General features: G+C 39.5%; 1 non-coding gene across 1 annotated transcript; it reads left to right on the top strand.

Annotated features, from left to right (window-relative positions):
• The first annotated feature begins 9,010 nt into the window (after positions 1 to 9,010).
• Positions 9,011 to 9,115, top strand: LOC115895948. Its single transcript, XR_004056004.1, has one exon. It is a non-coding gene; the product is annotated as a U6 spliceosomal RNA (small nuclear RNA).
• The last annotated feature ends 5,758 nt before the right edge of the window (positions 9,116 to 14,873 follow it).

The raw sequence follows: 14,873 nt of genomic DNA, 5'->3' as shown, positions 1-14,873 counted from the left end.
AGAGGCCTTACTAGGAAGGTGTCTTTTGCGTAGAAACCTGCAAGATATATAAGGGACCATCCAATGGTAGGAGTTAGGGGGATCTGCCAGGTAAGGGAACAGAAAAGGGCAAAGGATCTAAAACAGGATCATGCTGGGAATTTGAGAAATTGCGAGGTGGCCAGTGTGGCTAAAGTGGAGTGAAAAAGAGGGAGAGTAGCCAGAGATGGTCTCAGAGACAAAGGGAGTGGGGAGGTGGGGTGGGCTAGATCGTGCAGGGTCATGTAAGGTTTCAGCTATGGGGTAAGTTGGGAAATTGTAGTGGACACTGCCGATGCTCTGCCTAGATCCCCTTAATTGGGCTCCTTAACTGAGTACATTTATCCCCAGCTGCTAAGGGTGTTACACCCCACGCTCCACCCTCACCATAGGCAGTTCACAACCAATGACTGCCATAGTATTACAAAAGGTGACACCGACTCTGCAGTACAATTGAATAGTTCATGCTCCAGCCCACCCCAAGGGGCAGACTGAAGCTGATCTCCAGCCGAGATGACTTCCCTGCTTAGCTCTTCCCCCTGCCCTTTTCTGCTTTCCTCCCTCTATTCTCTGGGGAATACTCCTCTCATAAAAGACTGGCCGAAGAATTCCTGTTTCTAGGGAACGTCACTTTAGATCATTGGTACTGGAAGTGATCCTAGGAAGCAGGCTCTAAGAATAGGATTCTGGAGTTGTATCACTCTTCAGCTAGAGGGCAACGAGACCTTGCACACACATACAAATGCATTTTCCTCCATTTTCTACTAAAAATAACAGAAACATACTCAAGAGGGATTAAATGACAGAGATCGTTATTACATAACTAGATAGATTGTTATTATATAACTAGATATCCAGGGTTGGCTTACTTCATGGCTCAGTCATCAAGACCCTGGTTGTATCTGTTGTCCTGCTCTATCAAGAATGTTTTGGGCAAGGCACAGTGGCTCACACCTGTATTCCCAGCACTTTGAGAGGCCAAGGCGGGAGGATCACTTGAACCCAGGAGTTTGAGACCAGCCTGAGCAGCCTTGTCTCTACAAAAAAACCAAAAAATTAGCCAAGTGTGGTGGCGAATGCCTGTAGTCCCAGCTACATAGGAAGCTGAGGCAGGAGGATCACTTGATCCCAGGAAGTCAGGGTTGCAGTGAGTCATGTTCATGCCACTGTACTCCAGCCTAGGCGATAGAGCAAGACTCTGTGTCAATAAAAAAAGAATGTTTTGGCTTCATCCTTCTCATAATCATAGGATGAATCACCACAATTCTAGGTATTTTACAGAGTCTACTAGAAGTGTTTCAAAAAAATAAAAAATTAAAAAAAAACAGGCCAGGCAAGGTGGCTCACGCCTGTAATCCCAGCACTTTGGGAGGCCAAGGTGGGCAGATCACCTGAGGTCAGGAGATCAAGACCATCCTGGCCAACATGGTGAAACCCCGTCTCTGGTAAAATACAAAAAATTAACTGGGTGTGGTTGTGCACACCTGTAGTCCCGGCTACTCTGGAAGGGACGGAGGCAGGGGAATCGCTTGAACCTGGGAAGCAGAGATTGCAGTGAGCCAAGATTGCACCACTGCACTCTAGCCTGGTGACAGAGCAAGACTCATCTCAAAAAAGCAAAAAAAAAAAAAAAAAAGAGTTTCCTCATCTTAAAAAAACTTCATACTTTTTTTATTCTAATGTTTTATTGTATAAAATTTCAAACACAAGTAGAGAGAATAGTATAATGAATCCTTATGTGCACTCCACCCGGATTTACCAATTATCAACTCATGGCAAATCTTGTATTCATATTCCTATCCATTGTCTTTGACCACCACAACTGAGGGCCCACCTACAGCTAACACTAATTTGAGACATATGAATAAGGTTATAAAGTCAAATCTATGATACTGGATATATCTCTGTAAAATAATAATTGTTTACTATTGTTAATTATCTAGTCAATGATCAATGATCAAATTTTCCTCAACTGCTTCATAAAGGAGTTCCCTCTCCCTTCAGTTTGTTTCTTAAGTCAGAATCCAATTAAAGTCCACAAATGGGTGGCCAGGTGCGACGGCTCACATTTGTAATCTCAACACTTTGGGAAGCCGAAGCAGGCAGATCACCTGAGGTCAGGAGTTCAAAACCAGCCTGGCCAACATGGAGAAACCCTATCTCTACAAAAATACAAAAATTAGCCAGATGTGATGGCATGTGCCTGTAATTCCAGGTGTTTGGGAGGCTGAGGCGGGAGAATTGCTTGAACTTGGGAGGCAGAGGTTGCAGTGAGCCTAAATCACGCCATTGCACTCCAGCCTGGACGACAGAGTAAGACTCCATCTCAAAAAAGAAAAAAAGTCCACAAATGGTAAATACATCTTTAAGTCTCTTTTTCTTTTTCTTTTTTTTTTTTTTTTTTTTTGAGACGGAGTCTAGCTCTGTCGCCCAGGCTGGAGTGCAGTGGCGCGATCTCGGCTCACTGCAAGCTCCGCCTTCCCGGGTTTACGCCATTCTCCTGCCTCAGCCTCCCGAGTAGCTGGGACTACATGCGCCCGCCATCTCGCCCGGCTAGTTTTTTGTATTTTTTAGTAGAGACGGGGTTTCACCGTGTAGACCAGGATGGTCTCGATCTCCTGACCTCGTGATCCGCCCGTCTCGGCCTCCCAAAGTGCTGGGATTACAGGCTTGAGCCACCGCGCCCGGCCTTAAGTCTCTTTTTCTATAGATTGCTCCTCCATCTCTCTTCTACTTTTCTTTGCAATTTATGGTTTCAATAAAGTGACTCATTTGATCTGTAGAATTTTTCACTCTGGATTTTGCTTATTGTAACCAAATGTGTTTGTCTTTTTTTTAACATGTTCCTTTCCCCCATATTGCCTATAAATTGGTATTTAGATTTAGAGGTTCAATCATTCCTATTTATTTATTTATTTTAAGGGCAAGGTCTCCCTCTGTTGCCCAGGCCAGAGTGCAGTGGCGCTATCATAGCTCACTGCAGCCTCCTACTCCTGGGCTCAAGCAAAGCAATCCTCCAACCTCAGCCTCCCAAGTGGTTGGGACTACAAGCACATGCTAATTTTTAAAAATTTTTTTATAGAGACAAGGTCTCTCTTTTCTTTTCTTTTTTTTTTTTTTTTTGAGACGGAGTCTTGCTCTGCCACCCAGGCTGGAGTGCAGTGGCCGGATCTCAGCTCACTGCAAGCTCCGCCTCCCGGGTTTACGCCATTCTCCTGCCTCAGCCTCCCCAGTAGCTGGGACTACAGGCGCCCGCCTCGTCGCCCGGCTAGTTTTTTGTATTTTTAAGTAGAGACAGGGTTTCACTGTATTAGCCAGGATGGTCTCGATCTCCTGACCTCGTGATCCGCCCGTCTCGGCCTCCCAAAGTGCTGGGATTACAGGCTTGAGCCACCGCGCCCGGCCGAGACAAGGTCTCTCTATGTTGCCCAGGCTGGTCTTGAACTCCTGGTCTCAAGTGGTCCTCCCACCTCAGCCTCTCAAAGTGCTGGGATTACAGGGGAGAGCCACTGTGCCTGGCTGTGGCACGAATTATCTGTAGGTCATGTTCATACATCCATAAGGAGGTGTATAATATTTGGTGCTTTTCTCTTCATGATGTTAGAAGCCATTTGATTCATTGTTTTATTAGGAGTTGTTAAATAGTGATACCCTTTCTCTATATTCTTTCCATCTGTTCCTTCCACTTCCCAATATAGAATCATTTTGGCTTATCGTTCTTTTCTTTTTTTATATAAGCTATATATATGTATCTATATACCATATAGCATATATATAACATATATAATATATGTTATATATAGCATATATATAGCTTATACAAAGAAAAAATGGAAAGGATAAGCCAAAATGCTTCTTTCTTGGCTATATATATACACACAGAGAGCTTAAGAAATTATATATATAATTATACATATATGTATAATTATACATGCATATATGCATATATACATTATATGTGTATTATATGTATATATAATATGTATATATGTATATGTTTATATGTAATACATGTATATATGTGTGTATTATATATACATTATATATGTATTATACGTGTATTATACATACATATATACATATTTCTTAATATATAATCATATATATAATTATACATACATATATACCTATATGTATAATATATGTATAATTATATATTTATAATATGTATAAAATTTATATAAATTTTATTTATATATTAAAATTTTTTCTAGATAAGAGGTAGTTTACTATACACATACATTTTTCTACCTTGCTTTTTGCATTCAACTATGCACCTGGAGATTACTCTAAACTGTAGATAGTAATATTTCTCATTGTTTTTCGTGGTTACATAGAACTACATTGTATGGGCACCATGGATTGTTTATTCAACCAATCTCCTTCTGATGGACATTTGACTTATTTCTAGAATTTGCTATAACAAATAGTGCTGCAATGTATAACTTCATGCATATGTATTTTTGCCACTGTATCATTGGGATAGACTTCTGAGAGAGGGATTACTAAGCCGAATACATATGTAATTTTGCTGCTATTACAAAAGTCCTTTCATAGCAGGGCTACCATTTTACATCCCAAAAACAACAATGTATGTGAGTGCCTGTTTCCTGTTTTACATGCAGAAACAGCAACATATGTGAGTGCCCTAACATTTGGGTTTTTGCTCACGTGACAGGCGAAAAATGTCTCAGTGCAGTTTAAATTTGCATTTCCCTTATTAAGAGTGAGGTCGGGCTGGGCCCGGTGGCTCACGCCTGTAATCCCAGAACTCTGGGAGGCTGAGGCTGCAGATCACTTGAGCACAGAAGTTGGAGATCAGCCTGGGCAACATGGGTGAAACCCTGTCTCTACAAAAATTACAAAACATTAGTGGGGTATGATGGTGTGCGCCTGTAGTCCCAGCTACTCAGGAGGCTGAGGTGGGAGGATTGCTTAAGCCTGGGAGGTCAAGGCTTCAGTGAGTCATGATTACACCACTGCACTCCAGCCTGAGTGACAGAATGAGTTCTTGTCTCAAAAAAAAAAAAAAAAAAAGAGTGAGGTTGGACATTAAAATTTTTTTTTTTTTTTTTTTTGAGACGGAGTCTCGCTCTGTCACCCGGGCTAGAGTGCAGTGGCGTGATCTTGGCTCACTGCAACCCCAGGTTCAAGCGATTCTCCTGCCTCAGCCTCCCAAGTAGCTGGGACTACAGGTGCGTGCCACCACACTCAGCTAATTTTTTGTATTTTTAGTAGAGACAGGGTTTCACCATGTTACCCAGAATGGTCTTGATCTCCTGACCTTGTGATGCACCTGCCTCGGCTCCCCAAAGTGCTGGGATTACAGGTGTGAGCCACCACACCCCACCAAAAAAATTTTTTTAGTATACTTTTTTTGTAGCTACAGGTTGTGACTATGTTCCCCAGACTGGTCTTAAACTCCTGGCCTCAAGAGATTCTCCCGCCTCAGCCCCCCAAAGTGCTGGGATTACAGGCATGAACTATCACACCTGGACTTTTTTTATGGTTAAGGACCATAAGAACATTTTTTTTTTTTTTAATGGTTAAGGACTCTATGCATTTCTTTTTCTGCAATCTGTCTGTTTATATCTCTAGTGCATTTTCCCGTAGGGTGTCAGTCCTTCCTTCTTCTGTTTTTTAGAAGCTCTTTATATGCTAGGGACATTAAACTTTAGTCTGTGCTATAAATTACAAATATTCTTCCAAGTTTGTGATTTAACTTTTTATTTTACTGATGGTATTTTTGTAGTATAAGATTTTTTTATTTCAATGTAATCAAATTCAATATTTTTATGTATTGTTTCTGAATTTTGAGCCAATGTTAACATGGTAGATTGAAAAAATATAGTCACAAATTCTTCCCACCTTTTTGTATACACTCCTGTTAAGTGTGACTTTAGGCCAGGCATGGTGGCTCACACCTGCAGTTACTGCACTTTGGGAGGCCAAGGCAGGAGAATCACTTGAGTCCAGGAAATTGAGACCAGGCTGGGCAATATAGCAAGACCCTGTCTCTACTTAAATTTTTTTTTTTTTTTTTACTTAAAAAATTTTTTTAAATAAAAAAGAAATGTGGTTTTACATCTCTTCCCATCAAAAGATAGAGACTGTTTCTTCATTCGCTTGAATTTGGGCTGGACTTGTACTTTGTTTTGACCAATAGAATGTTATGGAAGTGACTTTCTGAGCTCTCACCCTCTTGAAATCCTGAGACTACCATGCGAAGAAGCCTGAGCTACCCTCCACGAGAATGAGAGATCACAGGGAGAGAGGTGCTCCATCTATAGCTAACAGTAACCCTAGATGTGTAAAGGAGGCCATCCCAGATCATCCAGCTCCAGCCACGTTGCCACATGACTTCAGTTATATGAACGACCCCAGGAGAGACCAGAAAAGAACAACCCAGCTGAACACAGACCAAATTGATGACCCGTTAAATTGTGAGCAAATAAGATGGTTATGTTCTAAGCCATGAAGTTGGGGTAGTTTGTTAAGTAGCAATATGTAGTTAAAATACTTAGGAAATAGGCCAGACTCAGTGGCTCACACCTGTAATCCCAGCACTTTAGGAGGCTGAGGCAGGTGGATCACCTGAGGTCAGGAGCTCGAGACCAGCCTGGCCAACACGGCAAAACCCTGTCTCTACTAAAAATATAAAAATTAGCTGGGCGTGGTGGTGGGCACCTGTAATCCCAGCTACTCAGGAGGCTAAGGCAGGAGAATCACGTGAACCTGAGAGGTGGAGGTTGCAGTGAGCCCAGATCACACCACTGAATTCCAGCCTGGGTGACAAGAGCGAAATTCTGTCTCAAAAAAAAAAAAAAGAAAAGAAAAGAAAAAGAAACACAAATACTTGAATTTGACACACTTTTTTTTTTTTAGATTTAGTATCATTGCTTTTCACATTCCTCAATGGGAATGAAGAAAGAACTAGCTGTGCCTAGCAGAAACAGATTCTGTTGGGCTTAGCCTTGTGGCCAATTGGTACCTTTTCTAAATTCTTTTCAGAGTTGCTAAATGCTGAAATGTGACTGCATACAGAAGAATTTATTTTTTTCATTTTAAAGTTCAGTATTATTTAAAATGCTGAGGCAGGAGGATCACTCAAGGCCAGGAGTTCAAGACCAGCCTGGGCAACACAGTAAGACCTCATCTCTACAAAAAATTAAAAAATTAGCTAGGCATGATGGCATGTGCCTGTAGTTCCAGCTACTCAGAGGGCTGAGGTGGGAGGATCACTTGAGCCCAGGAGTCTGAGGCTGCAGTGACCTATGGTAGCACCAATGCACTCAGCCTGGGCATTAGAGCAAGACCCTGTCTCAAAATAAAATAAGATAAAATAAAATGACGCTTTGAAACAGCAGCTATCAAATCCAAAAGCACTATGTTTTATTGATCTTTTTTGAGTATAATGAAGGTTTAACAACAGTATTCCATAAAAAGCATTTTTACTGTTATACCATTGACTGATTTTTTTTTTTTTTTTTTTTGAGATAGAGTCTGGTTCTGTCGCTCAGATTAGAGTGCAGCAGCATGATCTTGGCTCACTGCAACCTCCGCCTCCCGGACTTAAGTGATTTCTCTTGCCTAAGCCTCCCAAAGTGCTGGGATTACGGGCATGAGCCACAGTGCCCGGCCTGACTGATCTTAATACAATAAAAATGTACTACATATTGAAGAAGTCAAAGTGAGATAGAGTGTGAGGTATAGAATATGAAATGATTGCAAAAGGTAAAAATTGGCACAGAAGGCTGGGTGTGGTGGCTCACCCCTGTAATCCCAGCATTTTGGGAAGCCGAGGTGAGTGAATCACTTGAGGTCAGGAGTTAGAGACCAGCCTGGCCAACACGGTGAAACCCCATAGCTACTCAGGAGGTTGAGACAGGAGAATTGCTTGAACCCGGGAGGCAGAGGTTGCAGTGAGCCGGGATTATGCCCCTGCACTCCAGCCTAGGCAACAGAGTGAGACTCCATCTCAAAAAAATTAAAAAATGAAAAATTAATTAATTGATTTAAAAATAGGCACAGAATCAAATAGTTCAGTTACTTCTCTTTGATGTAGACAAGAGATATAAAGGAAGCCTAAATTAGAAAATCTAACACATTTTCCAAACACTGACATGACCATAAAATTTAAATATTAATGTATTAATGGCTGGGCATGATGGCTAGTGCCTGTAATACTAGTGCTTTGGAAGGCTGAGGTGGGAAAATTGCTTGAAGCCAGGAGTTCAAGATCAGCGTGGGCAACGAAGAAAAACCCCGTCTTTACCAAAAAAAAAAAAAAAAAAAAAATTGCCAAGTGTGGTGGCACATGCCTACAGGCCCAGCTACTCAGGAGTCTGAGTCAGGAGGATCACTTGAACCTGGAGATTCAAGTCTACAGAGAGTCGATCACACCACTTCACTCTGGCCTGGGCAATGGAGCAAGACCCTATCTCAAATAAATAGATAAATAAATAAATATTATCTTAATTGTGAAAAAAATGTATGGAGCAGTCTTTAACAATAGAGCTGAGGTAACCATTTTTGTCCACTTTTTAAAGTGTGAACTTTCTATTACAAAGTACAGTATACGCCACAGCCAGTTTTTGAGAATTCAAGCTGGATTCAGGGGAGATTAGATTCTGAATGTGTTAGTGGTTTTGGTGCCAACTATTTGTCCTGTCAGATAGCATTCATTGACTAGAAATAACACTGTCCAGTATAATAAAACACATTATATAATGTTTTTCCGCAATGAATAGAATCACTAAAAAAATTTCTAGAAAAAAATTATTTTGTTTAGTTTTTAGGGTAAGATTTTAGTGAACAAGTTGGAAGAATTATGAAAGTTAAATATTGTTATTTGATTTTCACACATGGATATATAATTTCAAATAATCATTGCTCAATTTAATAATTAAACTAATAAAAAACTCATTTTCTGACATTATTTCTTATGGATAGTGATTTCCAGGGGAAAAAATGGATTAAGAGTATATTAGCAGCTCACTTCGGCAGCACATATACTAAAATTGGAATGATAAAAAGAAGATTAGCCTGGTCCCTGCAGGAGGCTGACATACAAATTCGTGAAGAGTTCTGTTTTTTGAAATAAATTTAAAAAGAATTAAATTAGCTTTTTCCTTTATCAAGTGGCATGATGATGAGAAGATTGTGGGCATTACTGCTTCCCCTTTAGGAATGAGAATTCCTCACATATCAGAAATGCTTTCATTCAGAACTAGGAAAAGGAATATTCCTTTGCAGCAGAAGATTCTATGAAGATTGTGGTTATATCTATAATGTCTCAAATAGAAAACAAATAGAATGAAAAATTAACCCGAGTTTTAAAATTCATTTTAAGATTAGCTGGTAATTAATTAAATTCACTATGCAGTGATTTTATTAAGATGTCCAGAATAATAGTTGTTATAAAGTCACAATGCAGATATTTTAGTCATATAGAACTTTCAATAAAGAAAATATGTCACATATTTCAAGAGAACTCAAGGACTAGCAAAGTATTCTGAGCCCTTTCCATTTTACTTCTACCATATCTCTCACTCCTTCCCATTCTCTGCATCTCCAGATTGTTACCTTAGTTCACTTTTTCATACCTGTAAACTCTAAGCAAATCTCCCTACTGTTAAGTTCACAGAATTACTTACCTTCTAAAATGGTAAGTCAATCGTGTTAACTCCCACTAAAACTTCACTAGCCTACCATAATCTGATTGCAGACATTTAATTTGTTATATCCTGCCAGGCACGGTGGCTCACACTTGTAATTCCAGCACTTTGGGAGGCCGAGGCAGGCAGATCCCTGAGGTCAGGAGTCTGAGACCAGCCTGGCCCCAACGTAGTGAAACCCTGTCTCTACTAAAAATACAAAAATTAGCCGGACATGGTGGTTCATGCTTGTAATCCCAGCTACTCAGGAGGCTGAGGCAGGAGAATCACTTGAACCTGGGAGGCGGAGGTTGCAGTGAGCCGAGTTTGCGCCATTGCACTCTAGCTTGGGCAACAAGAGCAAATCTCTGTCTAAAAAAAAAAATTTGTTGTGTCTTTACAGTCAAAATTCTTATTTTATGACATTGAAGGCAACCTATACTTGTTCATTCCACAATCCATACCTGTTTAGTCTCTCTCCACACTTATTTTCTGTCCTTACTCCTATTTTTCTGCAGCCTTCAGCTACCTTCCTTCCCCTATAGATCCAGACATCCTAAATGATTTAACAGCATTATTCCTTGAACTTGCCATCCTGTGTTGTGCCCCAAAGATCTTACACAGGTAGTTCACTCCATCTAAAGAGACACTGTCCATCCCTCAATCAACCCAACTCCTTTCTAATTACTCAACTAAACATTACCTGCTTTGTAAAGTCTTTCCTTGCCTGACTGAGTTGACCCGATGACACCTTCCTTTGTGCTATCCTGTGCCTTTACTAGTGCATTCATCATTCTGATTTGCAATTATTTGTTTATATTTTAGAATCCCTCACTAGAATGAAAGTTGCCTGAAAACAAAGACTACATTAGGGCCTTCAATAAATGTTTGCTGAAGGAAATCGTGAGGTTTGTGGAACTGTGGCCTGTTTTATAGAGCTGAACCCTATGAATCTGCTGGTATTTGGCCATTTCTGACCTACCAAAACAGCCATTTCATAGGGTTCAACCTAACTATATTCCAAAAGGTAAATCTTGGCCAGGTGCGGTGGCTCACGCCTGTAATCCCAGCACTTTGGGAAGCCAAGGTGGGTGGATTACATGAGGTCAGGAGTTTGAGACCAGCCTGGCCAACATGGTGAAGCCACGTCTCTACTAAAAATATAAGGTGGTGGGAGCCTGTGATCCCGGCTACTGGGGAGGCTGAGGCAGGAGAATTGCTTGAATTGGGTAGGCAGAGGTTGCAGTAAGCTGAGATCACACCACTGCACTCCAGCCTGGGTGACAGAGCAAGTGTATGTGTGTGTGTATATATATACACACACACACACACAAATATATACACACACACATACACAATATGCATATATATGTAGTATATACATATACTACATATATGCACAATAGGCATATATATACATATATGTGTGTATATGTATATATGCATATGTGTGTATATGTATATATGCATATATGTGTGTGTATATGTATATATACATATATATGCCTATTGTTTCTTTTCTCAGTACAAAGCCCAGTTGTTATGCTGAATGGAATGTTCATTCCATTTGTACTTTTTTTTTTTTTTTTTTTGCTGGGGGTGTTGGCAGGGAGGTGAGGAAGGAGCATTCTATTTATTGATATCTTGCTCAGGTTTCCATCTAGACTGTTGTCCTTCAAATCTTTGTTAACAAACTAAAGAGGCCAAATGTAGGACTGGGGTTCAGCAGCGCTCTGGGAAGCCTTTTGAGCTTTGGAACAAGCATCATCACATTAATCAATTTACATGAGAACTGTAGCTGCAGGCAGATTCCAGTGCAATTACATGTGCCACCTCACATTATTTTAGCTTCATTGTTCCTGAAGAGATTGTTTCCCAAGTATTCAAACCTGACTCTTCATATAAGAGTGACTAACTTTCTCCCAAGCTGAAAGTTGACAAATACTCAATATCCTCATATTATTCCTTTAAACCTGCTCAGGAATCAAGTCAGTATAATAAAGTTGATATGAGAGCTCCTAAAACCACTGTCCTTAAATACACTGCTTGTGAGCTGAGGAGAGGAGGCAGATTTGAGCCCATCTTCTGTTTCCTTGCTCAGCCATCTTGCAATAAACTTTTCTCTCTAAAATAATAAAAATAAAATAAAATAAATGAATAAAGTTGATACAAGAGCTAATACAGGTTCTTGCAAAGACTTTTCTTATCCAATCATATCTCATTTCAAAAGACTTATTCAGGAAAACAACAGTAGTGAAGCAGGGTCCCAGGACCATCTTAACTCCCTTTTACCTGTTGGCTATTTGGTTGCAGTAACATTTCCTGCTTCTCCCTACAGTTCAATTTCCTGTTTCCTCACAACTCAGTACTAATTGGAGGCAGAGTTTCTCATATTTTTGTCAGCACACACAGTTGGCCATCATCTGGACTGTCTGCAATTTCTTCGCATGAATGAATTTTTTGTCTAGTCAAGTTCCCATAGTTTGAAGTCTAATATAAATATAGGGCTAAAAAATATACCATTAAAAAATGAAGGAGCCAGGGATGATGGCTCATGCCCGTAATCCCAGAACTTTGGGAGGCCGAGGTGGGCGGATCACCTGAGGTCACGAGTTCAAGACCAGCCTGACCAACATGGAGAAACCCTGTCTTTACTAAAAATACAAAATTAGTGGGGCGTGGTGGCAGGCACCTGTAATCCCAGTTACTCGGGAGGCTGAGGCAGGAGAATCACTTGAACCCGGGAGACGGAGGTTGCGGTGAGCTGAGGTCGTGCCATTGCACTAGAGCCTGGGCCACAAGAGCAAAACTCCATCTCAAAACAAACAAACAAACAAAAAACTGAAGGAAAGGGTGTGTGTGTGGGGCGGTGACTTACTCTACTGAATATAAAGACTTATAAAGCTATTAAGAATTAAGATAGTTGGTAGAGGACAAATAGCTAATAGAAAAGAACATGGAACTGAGATAAATGCTCATACATATATGTAAATTAGTATATGACTGGTCACAAACCAGAGAGGAAATGATGGGCTTTTCGGTAAGTGATGTGGAAATTACTGGGTACCCATATGGAAAAATAAAATAAAGTTAGCCTCTCACCTCATAATATAAGCAGAAAAAATTGCAAATGAATTAACAAAAAATGAAAAGAAAAATTCCAAAATTTTTTAAAGAAAATACTTTTGTGACTTCAGATAAGGAGGGATACCTTAAAGCATAAAATTACAACACAGAAGGAACCAATTGATCAACTGGAGTATACGAATATGAACAATTTTTTTTTTTTTTTTTGAGACTGAGTTTCGCTCTTGTTGCCCAGGCTGGAGTGCAATGGCATGATCTCGGCTCACCGCAACCTCCGCCTCCTGGGTTCAAGTGATTCTCCTGCCTCAGTCTCCCAGGTAGCTGAGATTACAGGCACATGCCACCACACCCAGTTAATTTTGTATTTTTAGTAGAGACAGGGTTTCTCCATGTTGGTCAGGCTGGTCTCGAACTCCCGATCTCAGGTGATCCGCTTGCCTTGGCCTCCCAAAGTTCTAGGATTACAGGTAAACAACTTTTATACAACAAAAGTCACCATAATGAAAGTGAAAAAATAAGCCATAGGTAGAAGATATATGCAAGACATAAAACCAGGAAGGACTAGGAATAAGATTCAGAATATTTGAACAATTTCTACCAATGGACAAGAAAAAGAGAAACACTCTAAATAGAAATTCACAAAGAATAAGAATTCATAGAAGAAGAATGCTGAATAACTAATACATATATAAGAAAAGATCTTCAACTTTACTGGTAACCAGGGCAATGCAAACGAAAAACAATTAATATGTAAACATTTTATACCCATCATCTTTACAAAAATTTCAAAAATCTAACAATGCCAAGCAATGCATTTGTATATATAGTGCTTATGGTAGAGCTGATTTGAAAAGGAATTTGACAATATCTAGTAAAGATGAAGATACCCAAACCCATGACCTAACATTTCATTTTTAGGTATGTACCCTATAGAAACTCTGACATGTGCTCAAGACGGTAAGTACCAGAATAGTACCAAAAACATTGTAATAGCAAAAAATTAGAAATGACGTAAATTAGACCGGGCGCGGTGGCTCACGCCTGTAATCCCAGCACTTTGTGAGGCCGAGGCAAGCGGATCACCTGAGATCGGGAGTTCGAGACCAGCCTGACCAGCATGGAGAAACCCCGTCTCCACTAAAAATACAAAATTAGCTGGGAATGATGGCAAGCGCATGTAATCCCAGCTACTAGGGAGACTGAGGTAGGAGAACTGCTTGAACCCAGGAGGCGGAGTTTGTGGTGAGCCGAGATCGTACCGTTGCACTCCAACCTGGGCAACAAGAGTGAAACTCCATCTCAAAAAAAAAAATAAAATAAAATAAAATAAGACCTAAATTAATATTAATAGAAAATGGAGAAATAACTTACGGTTTGTTGCTACAACTGTGTCCTGGAAAAGTCAGATTCTACATGAATTTTAATCTGTTTAAATCATTTATTTATTTTTCTAGGGGGGAATTTACTTAAAAAGAATACCCTTATATATTATATAAGTGTTTTATATTAGTTATACATCTAAATTAACAAGAAAAAGTTTGATGTTTTATACTAAACTTTTGGTTTAATTATAACATTACTAAGAAAAATCAACCTCCTAGATCAAACATAGTCTATAATTTTTTTCTACTTTTTTTTTCTTCTCGTACCCATGACAGTGCTGACACACAGTTTATAATTTAAACTTAGAGTCAACAAACTTTCTATAGCAATCATTATAACCAATGTAATTACCTGTAATAAAAAATTATTCTTGTTGAAGCTACTAAAATAAAATTTTTGAGGTTACAGAAAATTTGTTTTTTGCTGTTTTTAATAAATAGGCTTAGAAAAGCCATTTCCTATTGCTCAGATAGAATAACCATATAGATTTCACTTAAATTTTGTGGTAACTGTTATGCAAATATAATATTCAGCCTTGCCTTTTCTGTAAACAAAAGATAATGTTAATCTTGTGTTTGACACTCTAAAAATTTCATTTCAATGGCTTCTTAACATTTTTCATGGTGTCATTGAAATGTAGGACCTACAATTTCAGTTTTGCTTTAGCTTCACTGTTTCCGAAAAATTATTTCCCAGGTATTTATTTTTTTATCTCTTCTTTTTTTTTTT

The sequence above is a fragment of the Rhinopithecus roxellana genome, chromosome 2 (genome assembly GCF_007565055.1).
Source record: "Rhinopithecus roxellana isolate Shanxi Qingling chromosome 2, ASM756505v1, whole genome shotgun sequence".
Lineage (NCBI taxonomy): Eukaryota > Metazoa > Chordata > Mammalia > Primates > Cercopithecidae > Rhinopithecus > Rhinopithecus roxellana.
The sequence above is the reverse complement of the archived record's forward strand: the minus strand, read 5'-3'. Positions and strand labels throughout refer to the sequence as shown.